Raw genomic sequence first — 24449 nt, forward strand, 5'->3', positions numbered from 1 at the left:
GCTGAAATCAAGAAAGCTTGCTGGAAGTAGGAGAGAGAGTGTGTGTGTATGTGTGTGTGTGTGCATCTGAATGTGAATGGACTTGCCTGTGAGTTCCTGTTCTGAAACTGAATTCCTGGGCTGAGCATGTGCTTAGAAGTACTTTGATCTCCAGATCTATGTACACCTTCCTTGGTCACTATTTTGCACCTGGCTGTAGCTGGTAGATCCCCTAAGCTTCAAATCTGCCCACCCCTCTTCTATATAGTGCAAATGAAAGTTGCTCACTCGAAACCTTACTTTTTAAAGACAGTGCAGGTGTATGGCTGGAGCATTAAAAGCCAGGGTATTCATTCAAATGCATTCAGCATACTCTAGAGTGAAATAATCTCATTATCCCCTTCCATCTTGGGATGCGGGGAAAAGGTAACAGAGGTCACCAATCTGAATTCTGAATACTTAAACCTGCAGGATGGTCACCTGGCAAACATTAGAACTTCCCTGTTTCTAACCATAATTTCATATCTGTTTTACGGAATCACTTGTTCGGCGATTATAAATTATGGTACTTGGCAGAGGTCTGGTGAAGATATTCACCTTTTAGTGGCCCAGACTTTTATGTGTGTGTGAGAAAACATGCTTTATGCCCTAAATTTGTCTACATTGCTAACAGATGCAGCTCTGTTCAAAGCCAAACAACTGCACATAATGCATATGCCGAATGAAAGAGAGAGAGAGAGAGAGAGAGAGAGAGAGAGAGAGAGAGAGCAGTCCTATGACAACATAAAACTCACTTCAGTGTGCTTTGAGTTGACAGGAAGAATAAGTAATGAGCTATCGCAAAACAGAACTTCAGCTTCTATATGTAGAACAGATAATTCTGGAACCTTCATCTTTTGCTCGCTTAGATCAGGGCAACGTTTTTCTCGAAACATCTGGGAGAGAAAATGAAAACTGGTATGAAGAGCTGAGAAAACGACTACATGTTTGACAATGTCTTGCTAGCCAAAAATGTCTGATCGTTTTGACATCTGGATGCAAATGATTAGCCAGTTGCCAAGAGTAAGTCATCCCAATCTCAGTCAGGGAGGCTGCAACACTCACTCACTCACACACATACACACACACACACACACAGCCAGAGCTTCAAGACATGTTTCAAATATGGTTGGCAATGAAAGGATCCCACGATCTCCCGCCTGATGTTAATGTGCAAAGCTCTTTGAGCCCCAGATCAAGGAAGGAATTGAAACTGATGGAGCCCACTCTTCTCTGCAGTCTCTGTTCTTCAGAGAACGGCTTGAGGACACCACGTCTAGTGTTGGACTAGCCATGGCAGAAGATCACACTAATAGAAAGTTTCACCAAATGGGTCATCTGTTCTTCGAGTGTTAGAAATGTAAAAGCATTTTATTAACCTGGTTAGATTATAAGCAATTAGAACAGTGGACTAAAAAATGGATAAGAGAAAATAGAGATTGTAGAGAAACGATGAAGTTTGAGGAACTAATAGTTAAAAGAGAAAAATGTAAGGGAGAAAGTTCAGCATTAAAAGGGTTAATGAGTGAAATATATAAAATATTGCTGGAGAAAGAGTCGATGGATAGTTCAGGAAAAATGGTATGGGAGACAGATTTGAATGTACAAATAGGACAACAGAGCTGGGAGGGACTTTGGAAACAAAGAGTGTTGAGAAATATGTCAGTGAGAATAAAAGAGAATTATTTTAAAATTTTATGGAGGTGGTACCTAACCCCGATTAGATTGAATAAGATAAATAATCAGCATTCAGCAAACTGTTGGAGAGGTTGTGGGGAAAAAGGAACATATTTACATATGTGGTGGGAATGCAAATATGTACAAAGATTGTGGAAGATGGTGTTTTTGGAGATTGGAGAAATAGTGAGAATGAAGATAGAACAAACACCAAAAGTTGCATTACTGTCACTATTTGAAGATTTAAAATGTGGAAAAGAAATTAAAGAATTGATATCGAGTTTGCTGACTGCAGCACGATTGATGGTAGCTAGGAACTGGAAGATTCAAGGGGAATATTCTATTGAAGAATGGTATAAAGAAGTATGGGATATAGCTATTAATGATAAATTGACTTGTAATATTAAGTGGCGAAGAGGTATAGCTAAAACAAATGATTTTGAAGGAATTTGGAAACAGTTCCTAATATTTGTGTTTTCTAAGGGAAGTGGGAAACCGCCAGCAGAAGAAAGTATGAGATTTTGGAATCAGGAATGAGATCCCAAGGTGGGGGGTGCACTTATGTTAAGTTTGATTATGTTATGTAGATATATTATGTATTCAACATTTATTCAACATTTATGTAGTATGTTGTTTTCTTTAATTGTAATGCTGTATGTTTAATTTTTTTAATAAATAAATAAATAAATAAAAGAAATGTAAAAGCAGGAGTCACCCATGGTGCACAGCTAATCTGCTCTCCTAGATGCAGGCAGAGAACACGGCCTACTAGCAAGGCAGAACCAAAGAAGTTTCATTTACTTTAATCAGGGCTTCTTTTTGTATGGAAAAAAAAAGTTCCATTCTTGTGTCAGTGTTTGTGTGTGCCTTTTTCAACCAAGTAAAGTTTATTTTTGACAAGCCTTGAGGAGGCCCAAGCTTGGCAAGTGCTTGAATGTGAGATCACCTGAAAGCACAGCATATATACAATTTTGAACTCCTTGCAGGAAAGATGGAATCATCATCATCATCATCATCTAAAAATAAACGAAATGAATTCTTCATGCCCTCCCAGTATAACTAACCAAATCTTCAGCCAGAAAGTCACAAATCAATATGCTTGGTAGGAGTTACAAATAGGTCCAGCCCAAGATATTTTGCTGCCTGTGTTCAAGATGATGCCCTTCCCATTCCACACACAGTAACTCATCAGACTGCCAGTTGAATCTTAAATAGTGGCATTGGGACAGTGTCCTCCACCATACCTGAAGGCAACAGGGGGTGCAGAATAAGTGTTGTGGAACACACAGCTCTGGGCATGGCTAGACGAGGGGAGGGGAGGGGTATGATCTCGCAATTTTATGATCGCGAGGTCATCGTCCTTATCTACACACAGTGCATGATGTCCCAGGAGGAAGAGGACGTCATGGCTGCCATTTTGGATTTTTTTTTTTTTTTATCAGGAAAGAGCGCAGGAGTGCTCCTATGAAAAAGTAAGGCTTTCATTAAAATAAAAGACCCTGCTCCCCCCTTTCACCCCTGATAGGCATGGAGCTCCTGAGGAGCTCTGGGTCCCAGCTCCTCGTGGTTACTTGTGAGGAGCAGGGACAAAACCGCGATGGCGGGCCACACATCCCACGGTCTCGGGATCATCCCAAGACCATGGGAAAAATCAGAATTAAATGGTAGTGCGATATCCCGAGGCAAGGGAGGGATCATCCCTCCCTGCTCCCGGGGTGCCCTGTGTGTCATGTGGATGCACAGGGATGATCCCTGGGATGTCGCCCCATCTAGACATGCCCTCTGTCTGCCAAATGAGAGGAATAGCATCTGCCACCTCACGCTACCCAATGATAGGGAACCTGGAAACAAACTTGGGGACTAGTTTCAAGTAGTATAGTTCTGACAGTCACATTACATGCCACTTTTTCAAATGCAGTACAGTAAAATAGACACCTTTAGCACTTCTTCCTCTTCGACCATGGTTAGCATTCATCCTGAGCTGCGGTTGGTCATGTCCTCCTCAAAATGGTGCCATTTTAGAACAAAAGGCTTAGGAAACCTCTACGCAACGCACATGACCAACAGCAACTTGGAGGAGCTTCTCAGCCCAATGGCTACACAAGACATGGCCTCCTGGTGTTTGGTTTCTTACAAGAACATGTTTTATGAGTCATAGTTTTATTTTCTTTATTTAGGGGTGTGGTCTATTTTTGCGTTGTAAGTCACCCAAAATGTTTTTGTTTGGGTGGGATAAAAATTATTAAATATTAATATGCCAGGTGTTGCTGTTTTTAAAAAATGGTTCTGTGGGAAAGTTCATAGTATTAATAGATTCACCACCATTACAGATTTTGGGGAAAACATTGGATAGTAGTTCCGAAAAAAAGCCCACCAAATTGCAACATGGTAACTTCGGTTCTGTGTACTGATAGCCTCATCCCAAATAAACTGCAATTTATTGGCATGTTGTAAATTCAATCCATTCTGATGAATCTGTGCAAATGTGTGAGGAATTTGTGTAAATTCGGCCACCATTTGCCCGAACTGCTCAGAAATTTGCACAAATTGCAGAAGCTTCAAAAAAAGAACTGTGCAGAGTACCTGGGAAATCTGTGAACTGACCCAATTGGTTGCAGACTGAGTCAGGCTCTACAGCAGTAACTGGAACAAAATCTGTGGAGCTGAACCTATAGAAGCTCATCAACCTCCACCCACCCACCAATTTTTTTGAACGTCCCTACCTGGTATATGCTGGCACACACTGCAACCCACAGTGGTTTAAATAAGCTACAGCGGGCTGTGGTGATTGTGAGAACCCAGTCAATACCTTTTCTTTTTAAAAGCTTTTATTTTTATTTTCAAATTGAAACAACAAAAACTATGTTTGCATTCAAAATATTGGAGAAGTATCATGAACCGTCAAGGCAAAACTTTAGGCAAAACTTTAGTATTACTAACAGCTAAAAATTTTGGTGTGGGCTATTTTTCTAACCCTAATAGCAAACCTGTCTCTGGTGAATATGCCAACTTACTAAAGGGAGAGGAATTGTGCCAACCTACTACTGATGGGGGGGATATCTTCAGCGCACTTAAACATGTTTTCTCTAAACCAGTTTCTTTGGGGGAGAAACCCATGGGACATTTGTTTACCCCCATACTTTACATTGTTTGGCAACATTAAAAACACCCCAAATGAAAAATGAAGAGATTCTTGGCAAATTTTTTTGGCCCTAGGTGTTTCCAGAAAGAAAATGGTTAAGTGATATGTGGCTGAAATTTGACATTATTATGCAGGTGACAGTGGCAACCATATCTTGGACGTTTGATGTTGTAGGTCTCCTTTTGTGTAAATTCACAATAAAAGTGCAAATAAAGATTGCTCTTTATTTACATTGTTTTAAAATTATTACTATTTTTAATGATTAAATATCAAATTACATGACTAGTAATGTTAAATGGGAATGTAAAAATATATCTCAGGCAGACTTAAAGCAATTTACTGTATATTTAAGTGTGCTATTGCTTTTTTTCTGCCAGATATGCAGGCATAAATTCCAATTATCTCAACACTTTATAAACATAAAATGCATACAAGACTGCAGCTTAAAGAAAGGAATATCCTGTAGGGACTTGGAAATTCCTTATTAAATATTCTGGAGGCCTGAAATGCCACAAGGTCATTAAAAACAAAACAAAAACCTCAGCTTCTTTCAGCTATGGATCTGAGTTAGCAGGGAAGCTTTTTGAGGCCTGGGATGAGACTTTTAAAAGAGTAAAAAAAAAGAAATTAAAACCCCAAACCCCATATATAACGTCCAGTACCATGTCTCATTGTGACCTCACATTGCACACGGCATGCCAAACTCTTGGGTATTTGAATATGGGCATGCTCAAGGATATATCAACTGCATGAGTGTTCTATACTTTGACTCCAAGGGATATGTGATCACTCTTTTCAAATGTTGCCCTGGAAACCAATTTGTCTCTTGGCAGACATTCTGCACTTCAACAGGAAACTAAATTTAAATCCTTAAGCATAACATCTAGGCTGGGCCTGCCCTTTTTGTTTGTACTCCTTCAATAATATCTGTGCCTTCACACTTGGCTCTACTAAAATCCAAGTATGATCTTTGCTTCCCCCTTGTAATTAGTTCAGAGGAGCAACACTCCAGAGTTGCATGTAGGCTTATCCATTACCTAAATGAAAAACTTGCCAAGTTTGGGAGCCTTGTTCATGGACTTGACACACTGTGTTTACCTAAGGATTTTCACGCAACTGGCTCATAATGGCCCTGTAATTTGCCTCTTCTGAGGAGCTTTACAGAACTGGTCTTTGTCAGTCTTGGCTTCCTCAGTACACAACAGGTGAGTCAGTCAATGGGTGTCGTGGGAATAAACAATGGAACGAGATGGAACGTTAAAAACAAAAAACAGAGTCATGGTAGTGCGATCAATCAAAAATATAATTCCTAAATAAAAGGTGATTGGGAGGAAGGGAATAGGCAAAGTGGAAAAGTTCTCTATACAAATTATGCATAGCAATGTACAGCTGGAAATGGTGAAAACAGAAATGCCATGCAGATTCCTATAGATAGGGATCTATTTCAGAGAATGATACTCAGAGACGCTTTACATATTACTTCTTTTATGCATACATATAAAAACTTGCATGCATGCACACAGAGCATGATGCAAATACTTGTGTCAGCCAGATGGCCATGTCAGCAGGGCCCAGGGTTGGCTATGCTTCCCCCGACATGTTTAAATGGGATGGCTGTGCAATGTGTCCCTAAGGACAAAGAAAAATGGTTGAATGTGGATGCAGTGTTGCGTGCTTCATCTCTTGATCTGTGTACCTGAAGGGAATAATGCATAAAATATTCATTGATTAAGGCTGCAGTCCTATATCCACTTATCTGGGAGTATGTCCCACGCTTAAAATGAACTCAATGGGACTTGCATCAGAGTAGACACGCGTAGGATGTATGGTGACTCTATTTATAGAAAACTAAACAGGTACAGATCCAATTAATTTAAAATTGTGTTCAAAACTGTATTATTTATTTATGTACTTATTGTAATTTTATCCCACAGCTATTGTCTCCTGAAACCGTGGCTCAATGTCTCATGTCAACAGAAACAGAGAGAGGGAAGCCCAGCCATCAGGCTTACAAAATAAAAAGAGAAGGACACCCAAGGGAAGGAGAGGAAAAGGAAAAGGTAGAGAAGGGGGACCCATTCTTCAAGGCCAGAATGAACTGGTGAGTTATGAGTGGGCATTTCTATACAGTGTAGGCCAGGGTGGTCTTCCCTAGCTGCAGTTCTTGCTTGAAGGTGGCTTCTGTTCTTTTGGCCAATGCATGGGGACAGAGCATTCTCCACCCACCCTTCTTCAGTCCCAGGACAACAGGCAACTGGATCTGGGTGTTCTTTCTGGCAGGGAGGGTGCTCTATGTCTGCTCCTTCTCTGGCTGATGGATGAGCTAGGATGGCCTCCCCTCTTGCTTGATGTTATTCCTGGGAGGCAGGGGGCGCAGACTGCCAATGGCCCTACGTTGCTCTGGCCCATGGCAAAAGCCAAGGTGTGCTTCCCTTCTGTTCTACACTCCCAAGGCATTGTATAAGGGGGTGATATAAACAATCAGTTGAAGTGTGGGTGAGATGTGGTGGTTATTTAAAAACTTGCCACATTTGGGCAGGGGCTAATCATGTAAAAAGCCAGTCATGTGCAATTGCTGAATGTTCACAGTGGTAAGGTTTACCTCCAATGCTACTGTACCCTCATCCTCACTTCTAGATGGTTGGGGGCCATCACAATGGCCACCTCTCTCGAATTGCCAAACGATACAGCCAACCAGCTGCTGCCCATTCTGTTAGAACAACTACATAATTACTTGAAACTGCCTTATGAGAACTGGAATTAAGATGGCCAGATGCAAAAGAGGACAGGGCTCCCCAACTTCAATAGTTGTGTAGAAGAGAAAATTTCAGCAGGGGTAACTTGGCATGGACTCTCCCAAAATGGCAGCCATGGGGGGGGGGTCTGCCAATTAAAAAAAACAGTTGCCCTGATGAGCAGAAGGCAAAATGGTAAGACTAAAATAAAAGTAGCTTGCTCAAGAACTAAAGTACAAGGCAGTAGCAGGGGGGCGGTGGTTCCTGAGCTCCAAAACGAAAAAAGGCACTGTGTTGAACCCACATGAAGATGGTGCTGGAGGGTAGCACTTTGCTTTGCAGCATGCCGACCTCCCGATTAATATTTTATTTCATTTTAAATTTTAAGAAATAAAACTCAAGAAGGGCAGGGAGCCTGGCAGGTACCAAGAGAGGTGTCCGTGGACACTACATTGGAGACCACAGACCTATAGTCCTTGCCCTTGTAACTAAAGGGCGTAATCCATCTAAGCCTAAGCTTTTAAAGTCCCATTAACTTTAAAGGGAGAGTTAAGCACATACTTACAGCTCTCCCATTGAAACTGGTGGGACTTCAACGTGCCTGGCTGTATCGTGCCCAAAGTCAACTCCCAATACAGATTAAAGCTGGGCTCTGTTTTCTCCTCTCTTGATGTGTGTGGGCCGTACTATTTCATTTCATCTAAATTTCAGTATGCAAGGCCCCTCACCTGCTGGTAGCAGCAACATGCACATTATAGTGATTTGTAATACCTGCCTCCTGGGGGACGGGTGCATTACACTGGGCATTAAAAGGGGCCAGTTGTGCAGGTGGAAAGCTTGTTGAAACAAATCCATAATGAAGTTGGAATATAATGGAGGTCACCAGCTCAACACATCCAGGGTCTGAATGTCTAAGGACGCTGTATAAGAATTCAGAACATACAGAGTATTATCGGAGGCTCTTCAGGGAGATATGAAAAAAATAATAATCTTTTTCCCCCCGATGTCAGGAAGAAAAACAATATAATTGTGTGTTTGTTTTAAAGTTATGAAAAATAACTTTGTTTCAGATTCTCCGAAAGACATCTTGCTGTCCAATAAAATCTTGCTTCTAGCAGAAAAGTAACCTGATGGCAGGCAAACATCTATGCTTTACTGAATAATATAATCATTGTCTATCAGATTGATATTAATGTTTTCTTGTGCTCAGACAACTCTTCTAAAATAGTTCAGAGATCATGTTTGATTTCAAGAGCTTGATCCAAAAAACCTAGATGCTCATTCAAACAGCTTTGGGTCTCTCAGGGCTCTGAAAATGGGCTGGCATCTTCATAAAAACAAGCATTTTGTGTGAGATTTCTGGCTCTTGTCTCTTAGGATCCAGGCCAGAAACATCACTTTGCAAAGTTATGGCTCCAGCCCTAAATGGAGATTGGAAGCATACGAGTAAAAAGCACTTTTTCTAAACATTTCAGAGTCTCGAAGGGACTTGAGCAGCTCCTATTTGATTTTTTTTTTAAGAGTCAAGAAAGTTTGCGAGTTCTGTTCCTTTTTTTCTCCATGTGTTTTCCCATGGAATTTCATCTTATTTCAAAACAAAATGTAAAGAACAAACAACGAAAGAACGCACAACATTATCCAACAAGATAGCTAAAGAAATCAAGAAACTCTCTGATTATAAAACTCAATCTTGCCCCTAAATTAATTTGAAACTCATTGGGGAGATGCTCGGACAACCACTATCTCTCGGACTAACCAACCTCACAGGGTTGTTGTGAGGATAAATGGCAGGGAAGAACCATCCTTGGAGAGAAAGTGGGATATAAATATAACAAATAAATAAACCTAACAGGCTCCAACTTGGTAGGCTGCTTCTGCAATATACCCAATCCACATCAGAAATAATTTCTACCTTAACATCAACAATATTTCTGAGGACTGTCATGCCTCCATAAACCAAACAAGCCATGAAACTTTCCTAAATGTTTCATAACCTCTGTTTACATGCACAATTTGGGTGTGTGTGTATGGGGTGTGCGTGTCCCCTTCCCACCCCCTTTTCTTCTATTAACACGAATTTTGACACGGGCTCTGTTAACTTTCAGAGCGCAGCCACAAACCTGGCTGCTGACTATACTGGCTTATGAACACCCAAGACTGAAACATAAATCTTTAAACAATTGCTGAAGTGTTGGGGTTACTTTGATCCTGCATCAGTTAAACTAATAGCTTGTTAGAAGACATATCACCAGCCCTAGCTGCGACTAAGCACCTCTTTAGAAACACAAATGGAATTTTCATACACTGTGTTGCAGGACTTCATTGTCCCTCGTAATGGGCTGTGTGTTGGCTTGTGCTTTCTGAAGTGTCTTATTGAAGTAAAGCTGCTTGCACTGTGTCCTAATAATTATATACTATAAAGCTGTACAGGAAGTAATGTAACTGTTTCATAGTGTCTAAATATGTGAACCGGCCTTGCTTGCAATGTGCTCTTTTAATTGCCAAAAAGTTTTGATTTATGAGTTGTCTCATCTAGGTTCTGTATATGTATTTGAAGAAAGATTAATACTACAGAAAGTCGTTCACAACATCCTGAGATCATTCTCTATTTTCATGTTGATCTTATTGATCATTATTATTCTCTCTTTATTATTGTCATCGTTATTACATTATTAGTAGTAGTATTAGTAGTAGTATTCTCTCTTTCATGTTGGTCTTACGTTTTCACTAAGATGATTCAAAACATTGTCATATGGAGTTGGCTTGGCAAAGGAAGGCACAACTAGGCATCAGAAAACAGGGTTGTGCAAAGCCCTCTCTGCTCAAGTCACATTTGGGCCACTAATTACAAGCTTTGTCTGCAGACAATAACAGCTTTTTTGAGATTGTTGGTGGGTGGGAGGGCAAATCTGTAAATTTTCTTTTTTTAAAAATCTCAATTTATTTCTCATAAATCCTTATTTAAACTGAAACAAAACACCCATCTGCACCAGCCAGATTCAAAAGGTACAGCTCATCCCAGCATGGATAGAACCATGGGCCAATCTACAACAGCAGGATATTGCACTATGAAAGCGGTATATGAGAGCCAGGAGCCACACTACTGCCTTATAACATTATTGAAGTGCATTGCCAACTGTTGAGGCCCATTGACCCAGACCATATACCGCTTTCATACCACTATATCCAGCTTGGTGTGGTTCCTGCCTTTTATATACCACTTTCATAGTGCTTCCATAGTGCAATATCCTGCTTGGTGTAGTTGAGGCCCATATTGTACCTGCCTGCCATGTAGTTGCTCAAGAAGAGGAGCTTGTCAGAAAAAAGAGGTGGCAACACTAATTCAGCAGCCCAAATATGGAAAAGATTAGGGCTGAGCGAAATTGCCTGGGCCTGCCTCAGCTGATGCTCACCTGTCACTGCTACCATCCACCCCCCACTCGCTGGGCCATGCAAGCCTCTTCTGAGGCATGGCTTGGCCCAGCCAGCACTCAGCAGCTGTCCGTGCCATCACGCTTTTCCCCCTTCTGTGTTAATGGCGGCCACCCTGGACACGAAAAAGGGAAATATTCCATTACAGAATCTCTGAGAACTGCACATTTCCCCCTTTCATATTCATGGCGACTGCCTTGAACACAATGGGAGGAAATGTGCAATTTCTGGAAGCTTGAGAAATTGTGCATTCCCCTACCCCCAACCCACACCAACGGGGGCCTTCGAAGCCCCACTGGTCAGGGGGGAAATGAATGGGTTTCCAAGTCTCTAGAAATTGCACATTTCTGCCTTTCATGCCAATGGCAGCTGCCATTAACACAGAAGGGGGAAGTGTGCAATTTCACAAGTGGCTGTGGACTCAGTTGGATGCCCCCAGCTGCAAAAGTAAACAAAGTAAATTATTATTATTATTATTATTATTATTATTATTATTATTATTATTATTATCTCTTCAAACAGGGTTTCTATACAGTGACTTTTACCACTGAACAAGTGTCAGAAGCCCCAGTTCCTAACCCTAACCAACTTTAAGCCAGTTCCCCTATCAAGCTGGACAATGGTTAACTCACAGGCCTAAGAACATAAGACGAGCCCTGCTGCATCAGACCAAGGGGCCATCTAGTCCAGCACTCTGTTCACACAGTGGCCAATCAGCTGTCGACTATGGACCCACAAGCAGGACAAGAGTGCAACAGCACCCTCCCACCCATGTTCCCCAGCAACTGGTTATATAGGCTTACTGTCTCTGATAGTTGAGGTAGGACATAGCCGTCATGACAAGTAGCCCTTGATAGCCTTTTGGAGAGGAGAGCTGAGCTCACTGTTAATATATATGAAGTTTAAAGATATACATCCATGTATGCCATCTATGCTTTACATGTCTGCTGTGGGAACAACTGGTACAACACTTATTTACATGCAGGAAACACATGTGCCGTGTAAATGGTAAAGTCTCATTCTTTGGGATACAGTTCCAAGTCGCTCTGCATAAGATTCCAGCCTCAGCTTTCATGCGCTTTTTCCTTAATCAAGTTTCTGTGGGTGCCTATGCAAATATGGAGTGTGTTAAGATGTAAAGTCCTCAGGATTTTGGTGAATGGGATTACTTCATAACTGAGAAATGAGTGTGGGATTTGTGATTTCTACCAGAGTTTTCCTGTTTATGTTCCAAGGCATTGTTTTAATTCTGGACATATGTACACACTGGCATGGAGCAGCTAGCCTGCTTTGTTTGACGTGTGTCAGCCTCATTTAATAATTATTAATTTTGCTATTTCAATTTCTTTTTATTGTGGCAAGTTCATAGGGTGATGTTTATGCCCTCTGGTGGTGATCTGCACTTCAGGGAAAAAAATCTGGTCACAGAAAGTAGGTCAGGAGCCTGGAGTCTATCTTGCTTGCACAATTCGAGCCTTGCATATTGTGTGATGAGGTTCTTCTTCAAAGCTTTCCTTGTTCTGGGGTAGTTATCTAGGATGGCTGCTGATGTTTGAAAATGCTGAAATTCAATTTCTATCACATTAAAGAAATCAGGTGAATTAAATGTCAATGACATTCAATGAAAATGTTAAACTCCTGGGATTTTTTATAGAGTGAAATGAAGTCAAGTCAAGTTGATTGTAATTAGCAACCAGCCATTATACAGTTTCACATGGATGTATTATAGGCATTCGAAGAGTTAAAGAGTCAGCAAAGAAAAGCCATTCACTGTGTTCAGCCACTCGTCAGGACAATGCTAATCGTACTGACCATCAGCCTGGATTTAAATGGCGCTAAGCTGTTCTCAAAGTCAACAGGAGGCCTGTTCTCATGAGCATCTCAACTCATGGTGGCTTCCAGAAAACCCTCCTCAGCCTGATGGTGAGACAGTCATATACATGTGAAGCAGTCATACACATATTAGCACCATGGGCCGAAGTCAGGCCAGATTGGCTTTTGGTATGCCAGAGAGCAGGATTTAGAATGGCACTCCAAGAACCAATGAAGCATTGTTATAGCAGATCGTTGGGTTGGATTTTAAATTAGAACGATTCGGCCAGGTGTCAAGCAAACACAAGCCATGCCTTCCTGGTGCAGCCCAGTTTATCCTAGTATAACCTTGAATTGTACAGGTACTAGAGTAAAAGTGGAGAACACTGAGGAACAGGTGAGGTGTGGTTGGTGTGTACCAGGTTACAATGTGAAGACTGGTACTGTTGCTTCAGTTCAATTTGAACAGCGAAGTGGGAGAAGATGCAGCTGCAGGTTGTCTTGCTTGACCTTTCTCCAATTCTTTTGTCTGCCTGTGCAGCAAAAAGCCGGAGCCCTGCTTGCTACAACAATCTTGGAGGATGAAAGAAAGTGAAGGAACAGGCAAGACAAGCTGCTTTAAGCCATCTCCTCCTTCCTTGCTCATCTTAAAGCTACAATGGCAGTCTCTAGCTTCCCTGTGTGCATAACCAAGGCTATGCGTGTGTCCCTGAAACATTTATTCATTCGTTTATTTATTCATTTATTGTATTTGTATACTGGCCCATAGCCAAAGCTTTCTGGGTGGTTCAAAAAAATACACACCAAACACAAGATAATAAAAACATATTATAAAATCACTAAGAAACAAAATTTAAAACTGTTTAAACAGCTAAAAGAGTTACAATAAAATACTAGACCATTATTATTTTAATCATCATTAATAATAATATTGTATATTCTTTCCCCATTTACCCCTACCTGTACTTCTCTTTCTCTCTTTCCACCCTCCACTTGCCTTGCTGTGTTGTTTCCTCTCTGTTGGATTTCCGACTGTATATTCCTTGGGGCCAGGATTGTTCTATGAATATAAGAACATAGGAAGAGCCATGCAGGATCAGACCAAGGGTCCATCTAGTCCTAAATTCTGTTCCCACAGTGGCCCACCAACTGTTGACCAGGGACCCACAAGCAGGACACGGGGCAACAGCCCCCTCCCACCCATGTTCCCCAGCAGCTGATGTATATAGGCTTACTGCCTCTGATACTGTAGGTAACACTTAGCCATCACAACAAGTAGCCATTGATAGCCTTCCCCTCCAGTAATTTGTCCAATCCCCCTTTTAAGCCATCCAAATTGGTGGCCATCACTACATTCTGTTTGCGAAATCCATAGTTTAACCATTGCTGTGTGAAGAAGTACCTCTTTTTATCTCTCCTGAAACTCACCAGTCAGCCTCATGGGATGACCCCGGGTTCTAGTATCTTGAGAGAGGGAGAAAAATGTCTGCTATCCACTTTCTCCACACCATTCATAACTTTGTACACCTTTTTCATGTCTCCTCTCAGGCTCCTTTCCCCCCCAATCCCAGCTGCTGTATCCTTCCCTCATAGGGAAGACGCTCCAGTCCCTTGATTATTTTAGTTTCCCCTTTTTGCATTTTTTTTCCAGCTCTACAATATTTCCTTCTTTTTTTAGGTGTGGTGATTCTGTAAAGCAGGGCTGGACAGACCTGAGGCTTCGGGTCTTGCTATTTACTGTTTTACTCTGTACAGCACCATGTACATTGATGGTGCTATATAAATAAATAATAATAATAAATAATAATAATAATGTTATTGTTTACTATAACTTCAAAATCCATCACCTGGAGCCTGGTACAAAAGACGTAACGTTAGAATTAAAGAATTCTGAGCCCAAGGATTTGTTTCCTGCAACAGAACTGAATAGTGTTTGCAGTTCTCTCTCTCTCTCTCTCTCTCTCTCTCTCTCTCTCTCTCTCTCACACACACACACACACACACACACGAAATCCACTTTTTATTATCCCATGCTTTCTTAATTTCAGCAGCCGAATTTCAGTACGAAAGGTTGTTTTGTTGCTGCTATTGTGAAATAACCGAGAGTCAGAAATCCTTGCCAATCTATTGCAAATCACCCAGAGATTTACCAGTAGGTCCATATCTACTTTCTGCCCACCCCTGCTGAAAAGCACCAGGCACACAGATGGCATCTTGGCGACAAGAAGAGTGGCAGCAACGACGACATCTTGGCATCCCTAGGAGAAGGAGACTCAAAGCAAATTGATCACAATCATTGAATGAAGTGAAGCAACCTAGTGCTGATCTGGCCTTTTGTCTACAAATGTAGACGCCAATATTTAAATTGGCTCATAAAGTAAAAAAGAAAAGAAGAGAGAATGAAGAAGTGTGGTTGATAAATAATCTTTACTATATCAAGCACTTGTGTTTTTCTTCCTAAAATGCACACATATATTTTAATTTTTCATTTGTGGTGTTCAGTTTAATAGAAGTTGACAGTTTCCTCAGGCACAGAATCAAGCACATCTTTCTGGATGCAACATCTAAATTACAACTGTTCTTCAATGTAGTTATATAAACACGCTTCCCCATTGTTTTTGGCTGTTATGGCTGTTCAGGGTTGAATTCATAAAATGAAAATTGCTGATGGACTAGCAATCCAGACAAACAAAAGCAAGATTATAATAACTATTTACTTTCTTGTGTTTCTTCCAATGGGAACTCATCATCACACAATTATTGAAGAATTTCATATCCTCTTACATGTTTTCTCTTTTTCCCCAAGAATGGGTAGCTACATTTCAATACTATGTACAACCACAACCACCCATTTGAAAAAAGCAATTAATTAAAAATTAACTGATTGCAGAAATTTATCTTCCACATGCTTGCCCACTCACATTTTTTTTTTTTGCAAGTCCTTTTGATGATGATGTCCACCTCCTGCACGTCTCCCACCCTTCTGTTTATTTTCCCATCACAAAAAAGACCCAGAAAATATGACTTTGTTCAGCTGTAGCGAAATGTGCCACCATTTCCTGCTTTGTGCAGGAGATGCAGTGGGATTAAAAAAAAAACCCGCTAAAGCCCTTAGGTTGTTGCAGGTTGGGAGTCCAAGGTTGGGTCTCAGGTCTGGACCAGTTGAAGACCACTGTCCTATGGGACTTGCTCCTTGGTAAGTATGCACAGGATTTCAGCCTACACCTGAATCTTGACTTCTGAAGGAACTCAGGAGTTACACGTAGGAATGCTGCTCTACATGCCCTTTTTAATGGTGTGTTGCTTTTAAGATGCACTGGTTTTAAACATTTGAATTAGTTGTATGTATTTTATGGCATTTTTATTTGTGTTGTACCCCACCTCGATCCAGAGGGAGAGGCGGGTAACAAATAAGTAAATATATTATTATTATATTATTATTATTATTATTTATTTATTTTTAAAAATATAGAGTGACTTTCAGCCCAGAGACCCCCATTTTGCCTATGAAAACTCTAGTTATGGTTCTTACTAGGGCTGGATCACAGTATTTCTGCTCCATATCGCTTCCACATGTGTTCACCTTTAGGATTGCTCTAGCCCCATTTCAGTATTAAATTGTGACTATTATTTTTAAATCTGTAAAATAAATTCACATCGAAACGTGTATTTTAAGCACATATTTTAAAACTTAGTTTCCTCTCATAAACACATTTCTGTGTATTTTCTCAAAATATGCCTTTCTAAATACATTTTGGTACCTTGTCTTGAGCCAAGAACTATTTCTCTGTGTGGAAGTCCATGGATAACTGTTCCGATCTGCACATTACTGTGTGAGGTGCAGATCAAGTAAATTCCTTCTGGAATTCTCAAAGACTGACTTCCTTAAGCATCCCTAATTCTAATTAACACAAAGACTCTATTCAGGAATTCCATTTGTAGGTATAGTAAGCATACAAGTAGGGGGGACATGCTAGGCCCTTCTGCCACTCTCATCATTTCCACATGGGGAGAGTGACCTTCTGAAGGGCAGAGGCTCATGTATCTGTGGAGGCTGCCCACACAATTTGGAACCTTGATTTTCCACAGTTCAAAGTTGCCCACTTTGTCTCCCCATGTGCCATGGGGCACAGCACCCTCTGCAGGATGCTGGGGAAATAAATGGTAGTTTGCAGTTGAACTTCAGTGGCAGACTACTATAGTGCACTAAAAGGGTCAAATTTAGCTTGGGAGCAAGCTGAATTTGACCTTCTTAGCATTCTGTAGCCCTAAACCACCAAGGTTTCCTGCACAACCCACTGCCAAATTAAGCGGTGTGGGGGCAGCAGCGGAAGCTGCATGTTGCCTACCCATGAGTTACAGCCTCTTAATACATGCAGAACACTGCCCTGAGTAATACATAACATGGGGCTGCTGCCAAAAATGGCAGCCCTGTGTGGAGTTCCCACCATCTCCTGCTCCTTAACATCTTGCTCTATTTATACTGGCAGGGCAGCACAATGCAGGCTGCACTGATTACAGGAAACAAGATTAACTGAACTGGATGTTATGGAAGGAGAGGAGGAAATGCAACATGGGGCATTTCATTATGTAGGCACATAAGTGCCTTCATTATATACTAAACCCTGCCAGAATGTCTTCAATCTATGTTTTCAACATGCTGGCAAGGGCTTCTGGGAGTTGAAGTCTAAAACATCAGGCCATCTGGCCACTCCTCATCTAAGTCCTGTTCTTATTCGATTGTATTATCCTGCCACATTGCAATTTGTGGATGGAAGGTGAAATAATGAGACGAGACAAGAAGTTGGATTTAAAATAGGGCCACATTTATTTATGAATACCTGCAAAGGAAGATGGAGGCCTAGGCGGGCATCATATCTTGGCCAATGTCTTATCCATAATTGGGATCGGGCGATCCATTCATATCCTGACCGGTGACGCGTGTCTATCGCCACCCGTCAGGATTCCCTTTTGGGGGTAGGTTAGGCCTTCCGATGTCAAAACTCTGAGTGAGTGAGTAAGGTTGGCCTAAGAGGTAACCCTTATCCCGTCATCTGGTGCCACAGAACTCCCAGCTGAGAGCCTCAGGTATTACCAATCACCACAACGGTGCCTAAGAATACTCACCAACCTTATCCCTACTCCCGATGCCCGTACACCTGCCATGGGAGGCAGAGGTCACGGGAAGAAACCCTCCAACTATTGATGCATCAAAATATAGCTTTCGTTTAGTTGTTTAGGCTGTGCTTCTGAACACGTCCACTTGGAGGAAGGATCCATCACAACCAAGAACACCACTTCCAATTAATGTGTTTACAACTGAAATGCTTGGGAATTATATATATTTTAGGTAAAGTAATACACAGATCTACAAGTAAATAAAACCAAAGACATTACAACTGCAATTGCAATATGTTTCATTGATCAATACTGCATATAAAAATCTTTAAGGAGTTACCTTAGCTCACTAGTACTCTTCTCTTTCAGTCACCATCCAGTTCTTATTACAAACATCTGCTTGGAAATAAATAAATAAAAAGATTTTAAGATTTCCAAGGAACAGATTTGGCTCAAAGAACTCATCCTTGTTCATGTTATTTAACACAAATACTTTAAGTATAATCAAGTTTTTGGTTCCAAAAATGTTATGGCCAGTTATCTTGAAAGATTTGGATATATTGTCAAGGCTGCTAATGAAAAAAATGAATAAAGTTATAACTACTATTGGATCACACAAATCAAAAAATAGTCTCTGTGTTTTGTGTAGCCTTTTAAATAGAACTTTGGCTTATTTTTTTTTAGTAGACCTTATCAGACTGTTTAATTCCTGCTGAACTGGATTACAATTTACTATTTGCTCACCTCTGTTCTGATATATGTTCTTTGTCATGAATCCTGTAAAAATGCATTATGGCTAATGCACAAAAGTAAATATCACTCATGGATCACTGTCAGAAAGTTCTTTATAAACTGTACAACTTAGTCTTTCATTGTGAAATAAACTTTTGGGGGTTGCTGGGAGGAGAAAAGGATGTTTTCTCCTCACATAAATGAAATGAGAAAATTATGCACCATCTCTTGCTTACTAGTGTGCGTTAGTGAAATGCAAAGCATTTTTTTTTTTTTACGGGCAGTAATATACTTTTTCCAGATGTCGCTTCATAATTCTCCGTAGACTATCATCGTTATCATAAGATTTATGCAGGATAATTTATTAATCACATTTTAAACTTCAGAAATCTCCTTAGTAAGATGAAAGAGAACTTTAAAATAAGACATTTTAACCAAATGTAGACAGCACAGTGCTCTCAAATTACCTTTTTATTTGCTTCAGATTATTTTAGCGGCTTCATTTGGTTTATTGCTCCCGAAGTCAGCATCCACTTTGCCATAACGACATATATGTTAAATCTCAAACATTTTGAAACTGAGCAAAGAAGACTTTCTCTCCCCCACCCCAAATACTAATTAACTGAGCTTTACTATGCAATTGTTACAGTTTATTTAGGGATGTGTATGTAAGCCACTTAAAGTTAGCTTTATAAGATTTGAAGGAGACAAAGCTTATAAAAATTGTGGTCAGGCGATTCAACCCGGCTTCCTTAATGAAAGGTTATAAGTTGATTGTGTGTGTAAAATACAGCAAGGAAGGAATTCTGGCTTTAAAATACATATTGCCCAGTTGAGTTTACATAGCTGAAGCATTTTAATAAATCTCAATTGAGCATTTAAAGTCATAGCTTTCAGTCAAAATCCAAAGCACAAAGGGGCCAATCCAAAGTGCAGTGAAGTACATGGAAAAGCATTTTCTCAAGCAAAACAGGATTTTCATCTTTCCCCAGATGCCCACTCATTCATTCACCAACAAGTTTTCCATATGGCTAAAGTCCCACTGTTAATAATCACTATGTTGGGGCTGCATCCTGGGCAAATAAAGCATTGGTTAAGAGATTGATCCCAAATTCCCTGGTTTAAAACTTGTCTCTACCATGGATCACCTGCAGGAGCTTTTAGCGAGCCACAAGCTCTCAGGCTTGCTGTTTCATACATCCACGTGGCATGGCATGCTTTCTGTGAACTGTTTTGCTGTTAGCCTTGAGAAAGCAGCTTTAGAGCAGGGGCAGGCAATCCCCAGATGTTTTGGACAATACCTACCATTGGCTATCCTGACTGGGCTGATAGGAGCCTGGAGGGTACATCTGGAGGGCACCAGGTTGCCTACCTCTGCTTGCTTAAGGAGTTTTCCTTAGGAAATATCGACTTCGTTGGCTTTAACACCAGTTGTTCCCAGATCTACCATAGCATCGCTTCCCCCCAAATGGCAACTATAGGAAGATGAATGACTCAGGGTTTGAGTGATCTGAGAGGAATCAGTCTGAAACAAAATACAGCTATAATTCTGGTAGCACAGGACCCCTTGTTCTGCAGGCTCACAACCTGGATGGTCTTAAATTATGGGGCGCAATTTGAACCTTTGAGTAGAAAATGCCAGCAGAAAAAAGCAATGAGTACGTTGCTAAGTGTGCAATGTTGTTCTTCTATGGAAGTCAATTCTCAGCTGCTTCCCCCTCCAGATCGAACTTAACCAGGTCGAACTTAACTTTAGCTAGATGGCTTCATCTTGAGGCCTAGGAGAGAAAGAAAAAGGAACACTTTTATAAAGCACTTGTAGGGGTGTTGGTAATAATAATAATAATAATAATAATAATAATAATAATAATAATTTTATTTCTTACCCACCTCTCCATTCTGATCAAGGCAGGAAACAACAGTAAATATAAAATACATACAACTGAATTAAATCATAATATACATCGTTAAAACATCCTAAAATCATTTTAAAAACATCCTAAAATTACACTGAATAGACCTGCCAGAAGAGATCAGTCTTAATAGCTTTCTTAAATGCTGATAAACTGTTAAGTTGACAAGTCTCCTCTGGCAGGCCATTCCACAGTCTTGGAGCAGCAGAAGAGAAGGTCCTCTGGGTAACAGTTGTCAATCTAGTTTTTGCAGACTGAAGTAGATTCTTCCCAGAGGACCCAGAGTGTGTGGGGCAGATTGTATGGGAGAAGGCGATCCCGCAGGTAGCCTGGACCAAAACCTGGGAAAAAATTAACAGAAGAAAATCAGTTCAGATTTTTATGAATCTGACCTCTGAATTCTGGAGCAAACCAGCTTTTCCCCTGTCGGGTGAATTCCACAAATTTCCACACTGTTTTTCTAACCTTCAGGAATTTTGCACAAATTTTGTCATAGAGAAATACACAAGAATAAAAAAGAAAAGGTAAAAAAAAATGCACATTTCCTCCCATAGATTAGTGTGAAAAATGTGCATTCAGGGAGGATTTGCACATTTTGCATGTGTGAATTTGTGCAAATTCAGAAATAATATAAAAAAAGATTTGGCCAATGTGCAACAACAGAATGAAAGGTGCCTGACAATCCGTGGAACACAGATGGAACAGATTTTACACAATCTGTTCATCCCTAGTTCAGAGTGCTTCATATACATTTTGGTAGCCCTATAAGGCAGGCCAGTATTATTAACCCCAGAATGCAGATGAAGGGGACTGATTCATAGAGGCTTTCATAAGTCCACAGTGTAAATATGAGAGATGAGTCACTTGAATCGGGGATTTCCATGGTACAGGCAATCTCCTGGAACAGGCCTCCCATAATTCCTGGCTCAGAGAAAGGACCCCCTCAGAGCCTGGCATATCTGAAGAGCTATGCCAGCCATTTTCTCTGGCCAACACAGCTCTCTAGAGAGCCCACCCCCTGTCTCATGCTGAGAGGATTAAATGGAGTTTGCTTCTCACCTGCTACTCTGTGGGTGGTCATTTGGGGGCTTCCAGGGTGTGATGCCCTGGACTTTAGCTTTGAAGTCCAGCCCTACCTCTTCACTGGTGACAGGAGCAATGAGAAAAGGTACCAGTTACTGCTACCTGCTCACTCAAACCCCATGCCCTTTAACACGATGTACAAGTGGGAATAGGCCACAGAGAGAGAGAGAGAGAAGGTTGAGAGGAGGAGTGGGACCACTGCAGGCATCATGCTGGTAGACCCCCCCACCCAAATCTGCAACCAGAATCACTGGAAGATTGTTAAGATGCTTTGCATAGGAGAGCCAAAGATGGTCCTGCCTGCTCTCTAACCCTGCCAGGTACCAAAACAGTACCATTGATTGACACTTTTGTTGTTGTTGCTTGCAGGGGCGCCGAGGCTGGGATTGTACTGGGGTGAAAAGGGGGTTACATAAATATATAAAGCCATGGCTAAGATTCTGATTCACCACAGCAGTCTCTTTAAAAGAAGATGTCTGATAAAAGGAAGGCTGTTTTGGTTCCCATTGTTCGCAGTCTGATACAACAGCACAAACCAGGCAAATCAAACCCGCACATTTTGAACTTCTTCCCTCTAAAAGATCTGGCTGTATATTTTAGTGTTCTGGCTCTCTGATGAGAGTTTACTGCAGATCCATCAGCAGTTTTATTTCATTAATTTTATTGAATGGTGTAGCAGTAAACTTAAAAAGCTGCTGTATTTACTGTGGGGATAAGTTACAATAAATTAAGGATCCAAAAGAGGGGAAGCACTGTCATTTTACTGGGCCAACTACCATTGGTGAAAGTTCGTAGAGATCTTCACTTTATATATAAGGTTTGGCAGTGAACATTATTATGGGACTGAAAATCAGCCACAAACTAACTATGCCAGGCTGACTTATTTTGCCAGTTATTGAGCAATATTGAATTACCCGAGTGATGGTTTATGGGAGTCTGGGACCAGATTGTCAAACTATTATTCCAAGGCACAGAAGAGTTTTACTGGGGAAGTATTTTCCAGGTGAAGCAGAGAACTAAAATGTTTCAGGCCAGAAATGTTATGTCCTGATTTCTATTGTATTAATGGTATGCTTTGTTATTTTAATTATACAGGACTCTTTTTAGGGCAAAAGGGCAAATTATAAATTGCTTTGTATGTAAATGATTAATAAAGAGCAAACAAATTTAGGTCAATCCACATAAAGCTGAAAGTAGGCTAAAATATGGATTGAGGGGGGATGCAGCTTTGGTGAGGACCGAGTTTTACAGACCTTATAACACAGAATGGCACTAAGTATTCAGTGCATTGAAAATGTCTAGAGGTGCTTGAAATGCAGAATGTTCACACAAAGGAAACATCAGAGGTGCCACATTTATTGCCCGTATGAAGAGGTTTCAATTTTTGGAGGTGATCTGACAGCCTCGTGTGGCGCAGAGTGGTAAGCGGCAGTTACTGTAGCCGAAACTCTGGTTCTCAGGCAGCTGGTTCTCAGGCAGCCGGTTCTCAGGCAGCCGGCTCAGGTTGACTCAGCCTTCCATCCTTCCGAGGTCAGTAAAATTAGTACCCAGCTAGCTGGGGGAAAGGGAACTGCGACTGGGGAAGGCAATGGCAAACCACCCCACTACAAAGTCTGCCAAGAAAACGTCAGCGAAAGCAGGCGTCCCACTAGGAGTCAGCAATGACTCAAGTGCTTGCACGAGAGGTTCCTTTCCTTTCCTGACATATTACCATTCTTCTATCACCCCAACACCAGGAAAAAATATAGGCACGGGTGAAATAATCCCAACACTGCATGTTGTTGTCAGCTCCATTGCATGTCATCTGTAAGGCAACTACAAGAACTTCATAAGGACATGGGGTGAGCCTTGTTGGAGCAACCCATGACCTGCAAGCTGCAGGAGACCCCAAGACTTTTTCAGTGGTCCCCATTAGGGTTTTTTCAAGGTGGAGGAAGCTTTAGCCTCCTCCTCTAGTAACCCCACAGGCATTGCTTTTTTCACATTCCCATAGTGGTATGGAAGCAGCAATCCAGGAAGTTTCAGGAAATGTGCACCTCCCCATTCCCGCTTGTGTATATGGGTGTGTGTGCATGTGTGTCCATGCAGCCCCCGGGCCTTTTGGTTGTGTATCTCTGATCTAATCTAAACATCCTGTTTTCTACAGTGGCTCGACCAAATACTCCCAGGAGGTCTTGGAAGCAATAGATCCCCGCCAACCGGCATTCAATGTCTCCCAGGGTGTGCTATCTTTCATTGTGCTGCTGGCCCCAGAGAAAGGTCAACAGAACTGCTGAGACTTCAGGGCTGGGGTGAGAAGTGGTTGACCTGTGTGTGTGTGTTTTCCACCTTCAGCCCTTTGCTGCCACCACTGCCACCAAGGGCATGTCTAGACGGGGTGATATCCTGGGGATTTCCTCGGGATCATCCCTGTGCATCCACATGATGCCCAGGGGATCCCGGGGGCAGGGAGGGATGATCCCTCCCGTGCCCCGGGATATGGCCCTACAGTTTAATTCTGGTTTTTTCCCATGGTCTCGGGCTCATCCAGAGACCGCGGGATGGGTGGGCACCCATCCCATTTTCTTCCCGACTCCTCACGAGTAACCATGAGGAGCCAGGACCTGGGCACATTGGGAGGGGGGAGCAGGAGGGTTTAAAAGAAAAACCTTACTTTTCGCATAGGAGTGCTCCTGTGCTCATTTTGGATTAAAAACAAACAAACAAACAAAAATAACATCCTTTTCCTCCCGGGATGTCGCACGTGCACGTAGACATGGGGGACGATCTCGCAATCATAAAATCGCA

The sequence above is a fragment of the Elgaria multicarinata genome, chromosome 4 (assembly GCF_023053635.1).
Source record: "Elgaria multicarinata webbii isolate HBS135686 ecotype San Diego chromosome 4, rElgMul1.1.pri, whole genome shotgun sequence".
Taxonomy (NCBI): domain Eukaryota; kingdom Metazoa; phylum Chordata; class Lepidosauria; order Squamata; family Anguidae; genus Elgaria; species Elgaria multicarinata.